This window comes from Ursus maritimus, unplaced genomic scaffold (genome assembly GCF_017311325.1).
Source record: "Ursus maritimus isolate PB19 unplaced genomic scaffold, ASM1731132v1 scaffold_11, whole genome shotgun sequence".
NCBI classification, from domain to species: Eukaryota; Metazoa; Chordata; class Mammalia; order Carnivora; family Ursidae; genus Ursus; species Ursus maritimus.
In genome coordinates this window covers 29,618,394-29,624,315 of record NW_024423453.1, presented here as the reverse complement: position 1 = coordinate 29,624,315, position 5,922 = coordinate 29,618,394, and the positions used below count along the sequence as shown (strand labels likewise).

Here is a 5,922-nt window from a genome sequence, read left to right as displayed (position 1 = left end):
AGTGAATTCTGATAGATAAACACACAGTTGCTTTATACAAAGCATATTGATTGCCAGCAACAGTCTAAATGGCGGCGAGCTAATCATTCGGGTGAGGCTCCAAGACAGCAGGATACAAGGTTAAGTGTTCCCCACAGAGCACATGTGCAGAGAAAGCTAGTTATGGGGAAAAGGATCAGGTCCTTGTGGTCTCAGCAGAAACTGTGACCAATTTTCCCTGGTTAGAGTCCGGGAGAGCAGTTAAATAGCGCCACAACGTTTGGTAGGTGGGGAATGTTCTCTCTCATATTTCCGACAGTAAATCATCATGCTATTTTAGAAGCTTCATAGACAGATATTGATAATTAACTTTCCCAGAATCCTCCTTACTATAGACCTTTAACTCTCTGAGGGGGCATCAAATTTGTCATTTTTAATCACAGTTCTGGAGCGTTAGTAGGATATTACCTTGCCTGTTGTCAATTATGGTAATTTTCATATTGTTTTAATTATGTGAATAGTATATTAAAGTGGGCATTAAAGTATATTTATTTTCTCGGGCATGATTTTATTTTGTTCTATCTAGACAATAGAGATGACATTCCTTCAAAATGAACTCATTTTATATTCCATTTCTTCATGTGCTACTTTCTGATTTCTGAGCTAACATTTAATTATCTATGAAACTAATTTTGTATTAATAGATGATGAATTAATGTACAAGCTTTTAAAAGGCATTTCCTTTTTAAAAAGAAGGTTCTGTGAGATATAGTACTTTAACCCAGAGTTAAATCCCGTGTTCGGTGTGGAGTGGTGCTCCGTGTGTGGTGGTCGTGGGGACAGTGGGGGGTGGAGAGCAACAGCTCATCATCTCTGAAGCCCTCCCCATAGGCTGGCTGCCCAGCTATGAATAAAGCCAAGTGCCCTGTGGCAGATAGATAGGACCAGACAGAGGTGAGGCAGAGTGGAGCAGCTAATGTGGGACTTCAATGAGAAGAGTTGTAAGAAGGATGTCCTTGGTCATGTCCAGTCTCTCCAAAGGGTTAAGGGTCCACAGAGACAATTTACTTTGTCAAAAATGTTGGGCTTTATGATCTTAGAGAGAAATTTCAGTGGTGCAGTCGATGTGTAAGCTGTATCTTAGATATTTATGGAGAGAATGGGTTGTGAAGTAATGAACATTTTGGCTGTTGAAGAAAGGATGAAATACAGCAAATTTGCAGGCACTTGCAAGGCCGAGTCATGGAAACATAGCATGAAGAGCAATGATGCTCCTAGCAGTCTTGCTGGTGTCACAGTGAACACGTGGATGAGCAGGGGCTGGAAGGCACATCTCCTGGGAGCCAGCCTTGGGAGGGCTGTCCACAGACGGGGAATGCAAGCACATTGGACGACAGAAGGCAAGGGACAGGGGAGGCTAGGTTAAGGATGCTGGAGAGGCAGAAGGTTTTTGAGAACAAGAGCGGTCTGCCTTCTTTTAAGGCTGTGAGGGTAGGTAAAGACACAAGGGAGGCAGATGGAGGAGTTGTTACTCTCCTCCGGAGAGTCAGTGTTAATGGTAAATGAAAAATCTCTCTATACGTGCGTGCACACACATACACGCATAACGTGCTAACACAAAATGGTAAGTGATGGAAAGAAATTTAATAATTCTTACTTGGGCAGATCCTTCCCCTTTGCAAGGAGTTAATCTTGAAATAATTGCTATGACTAACTATTATGGATTTATGGAGTGGGAGAGAAAATTGTTCCCATTTTCTTGTTTAAGTCTCTCTTAAGTTCGAGAGTCTTTAGGGCTCTTTTGATGCCCTTCTTTGCCTGTACGATATAGATTGTGGTGGAGCTAGCTGTATTTCATGGAGACATGAGATCACTATCCTCCCTCCCTCCCTTCCTTTCTCTTACAAACTGATTTCTAAATGTTGAGTACATTCCAAGACTAGGATCTATAAAATAGCCTTAACAATTGTACCAGAACTAACTACTGACCATTTCAATAAGAAATCTACCAACGCCATGCTGGAGCCACGTTTGGGGGCTCAGTGGACAGCAGGTACATTTTGTAAATTCTTTTATAATGTTATTTTGGTTTGCCTTGTTAGGAAATGCTAGGGGAAAAATAATTAGCACTTTACAATCACCATAAAAAAAAAAAAAGACCCAGAATCCTTTAATGTCACATTTATTGTGATGACAAGCCTTCGTTCCTGTTCCAACAGCTTGCTCCCATCTGCAGTTAGTACTGAGAGCTAATAGCTAAGATGGTCCTCTTCTTGGATTTGTAATCTCAGGATAAACTATAGGCCTTAGAAATGAACAGTAAATTCATGTTTATCCCAAGTTCAAACATCCAGAGAGCTCACATTAGCAGAGCGTATTTCTAGAAGTGCTGGCCAGTGATAAACAACTTTCATAATTGTCACCTAAGGTTTGGAATAATCCTGAGGTGCCATCTGGATTATCGAAGAGAGATTCCTTTTTGTTGGATCTTAGTATTCAATTTCTTTCATTTGATTTCCTAACTTACCGAGAACTGGAAGAGTATGGTTTATTAAACCTCAGGCAGAATACTTGATTAGCGGGCGGGCGTACTGAATTGCTAGGCATTTTGTGTGAACGGGAACAAAAGGAAAGAAAATCCTGCCATAGTCTTTGTTGGGCGGAGGCCACAGGGATGGTGAGAGAGACTCCCTTCTTTCACGGAAAGCTGCATATTGGGAAAACGGGAAAGGAATTGTCTTGCCTCCCTGGCCTAACCACCTGAGCTCCACCCTAAGAGGTAGTAACACCCACAAAAGGGTTGACTTCTAACCCCAGACTGCTGCTTGTGCCACCAGAGGCAAAGGGAAGGCAAGTAAAGCTGCCTCCCTGGTCTGATGACCTGGGGAAAGCTGCGTGGGGGCCCAGACTTGCCAGGAGGCCCTGCCTTACCTGCCCTGCTGGTTAGGGGGCGACACGCCTCGCTGTTAATCCTACACAGAACCCCCTCTTCTGTGAGTTGTTATTCTCCTTCCTCCCCTCTGGACACTTCGGCACATTCACTCGAAACATCATCACAGGAGAACTCGACTTTGACAGAAACCTCTCTGAAATTATTTTTTTTCCTGTTCCGGCTTGCACTTGAATAATTCTCCATCAACAGCACGTCTGATTGAGTTGGCATCACAAACCCTTTTGTATGCTATTTTTTTTCTTCAAGAAATATTAAAGTCTGAATAAAATTGGAATAGCTGCCTGGTAATGATCTCATTATATATAAATACAGAAGTGCTCACAGGGGAGATAATGACTCCAAGATGCAGGTATGCGGCGAATACCTATTATCTTCCAAGGAGTGGGCCCGCGTTCAACCCTCCCCCACAGCCCCCCACACGTTCCTTTCAGCTCAAGGTTCAAGTTGCAGAAAACGAATGGCTGATTGAAGCTGGGAATAGGGCTTTTTCTTTCCCCCTTCATGACATATGTTAGGAGATGAAAGGAACCTGGGCCGTGTGTTTACTCTTCATTTGGGACTTTCACATGTTCTGATTGATCGGAAAGACAAAAAGGCAGAAGGAGAGACATTTGGTGCTGGCTGAACACCATATCCATTCTCAATGTGAAGTTTCCTCGTTTGGTGAGGATAATTGTGATGAGGCAGTTCTGGGTATAGACGCCACTAAAAGATTTTTAAAAATAACATGCTTGCCACCCAGTTTGAGTTCTTATATAGCAAAAGAACAAACACAGATGGTGGCAGTAGGGGTGGGGGCTGGGGCGGGAAAGGCCCTTCTAAAGTGGGAGTTTACTAGTTATTAGCCCCAGTATATCTTTCCTGGATGCCAAGGCGTAAGCAGATGAGTTTAGCACATCACGGAGGACCACATATAGGGTCTGATTCTCAATATGAGCTAAGCAACCCTGCAAAAAGTTTACTCCTTGTAATTAGCATTAAAAAAAAAGAAAAGAAAAGAAACTGGGTAGGAGAGAGGGTAGACTACATTGCTCTAACTGTCCTGTTCGGTTCTAAAGGGGCGTTTATCTAAAGGGGGATTGCCACCTGCCATCTTAGGCCAGAGAGATGGTGCTGAGGAATTCTTGTCTATTTCCAATGGCTGGGGTGATAAGGCTTATTTTTCTCTTCCAATGTCCATGTTAGGCATGATCAAAATGCAAAATAACATCATAAGCATAATTCTTTGGCAAAAGGGTGGAATGAATGGCAAAAATATTTTGCCCCTGGTTAAGTCTTTCATACAATGTAGGTGGTATGCTGTTGAGCAATGACAATAAATTCCTGTTGACTGAGAGAGAGTTATGGCCATAAAATCTAAAGAAGGAAGGATTAGTCAGACTAGACAGAGGCCTGTGTGGCCCGAGGGGTCTCCTGGAATCATGTGGGACTATTCCCTTGTGAGGATGGTTAGGACAACTATCCTTGGCCCAAGTGGTTCCACACTATACACATGCTGTTTGATACACTGCTAGGTTTTCCCCTCATTTGTTTATTTATTTACTCTGGGTACAGTATACTTTATTAGTGGTACATGACAAGGTAGGGCTCCCTAAGCCCCTCCCTTTCTTCAGGAGGTCTGGGATGGAAACTGGAGGTTGGGAGATTCTCAGTATATTGGGGGATGAGTTGGGGCAAGGACTCCCCAGGAGCTGAGGGCTTTTCTCTTCCTCTTATTCTCGCTGAGGCTGGTGGTCCGGGGGCTCTTACTCCTTGGAGGCCATAGGGACTATAAGGTCTATCACCCAGTTGCCATAGCCAAATTCATTGTCATACTGGGAAATGAGCTTGACAAATTGGTCATTGAGAGCAATGCCAGCCCCAGCATCAAAGGTGGAAGAGCAAGTGTCAATGTTACAGTTGCAGGAGACACATAACCTGGTCCTCAGTGTGGGCCAGGATGTCCTTGTGGGGGCCCTCTGATGTCTGCTTCACCACCTTCTTGATGTCATCATATCTGGCAGCTTTCTCCAGGGAGCATGTCAGATCCACGACTGACATGTGGGGGGTGGGGACAAGGAAGGCCATGCCAGTGAGCTTCCCATTTAGCTCAGGGATGACCTCGCCTATAGCCTTGGCAGCTCCAGTAGAAGCAGAGATGATGTTGTGGGCAGCCCCTCCACCATCACCCCACAGCTTCCTAGAGGGGCTGTCCACAGTCTTCTGGGTGGCAGTGATGGCATAGACTATAGACATGGGTCCCTCCATGATGCCAAAGTTGTCATGGATGACCTTGGCCAGAGGGACCAAGCAACTGGTGGTACAGGAAGCATTGCTGATGATCTTAAGGGTGTTGTCATAATTCTTATGGTTCACGCCCATCACAAACATGGAGGCATCAGTGGAAGGGGCAGAGATGATGACCCTCTTGGCCCCACCCTTCAAGTGAGCCCCAGCCTTCTCCATAGGGGTGAAGACCCAGTGGACTCCATAACATACTCAGTACCAACCAGCATCACCCCATCTGTTGTTGGTGGGATCTCACTCCTGGAAGATGGAGCTGGGCTTTCCATTGATGACAAGTTTCCTGTTCTCAGCCTTGACTGTGCCATGTATTTGCTGTGGGTGGAATCATTCTGGAACATACAGACCCTGTAGTTGATGTCAATGAAGGGGTTGTAGATGGAGATAAAATACACTTTGCCTGGGTTAAAAGAAACTCAGGCGCCTAATATGGCTGAATCAGTTTACTCTGACCTTCCCCATCATGTCTCACTGACGCGGCTGGCACTGCGCCAGAAGATGTGGCTGTCTGTCGAACAGGGAGGAGCAGAGAGCCCTTAGTTTATTATGTGTTGATATATGTAATGCTCTGGCCCCAAGGAAAGACTCTTTTTCTGCCCTTCCAGTGTTGTGAGTACTGTCGGGATCTGGGAAAATGTTTCCTCCACTTGTGCTCTGACTTCCTTGGATGATGGCAATTGAATATGAATTGGATTATTTGCAGAAAT

At 44.6% G+C, this 5,922-nt stretch overlaps 1 pseudogene; it reads right to left on the bottom strand.

Annotated features, from left to right (window-relative positions):
* Nucleotides 1-4,677: 4,677 nt before the first annotated feature.
* LOC103658070 lies at nucleotides 4,678-5,677 on the bottom strand (annotated as a pseudogene).
* Between the last annotated feature and the right edge of the window lie 245 nt (nucleotides 5,678-5,922).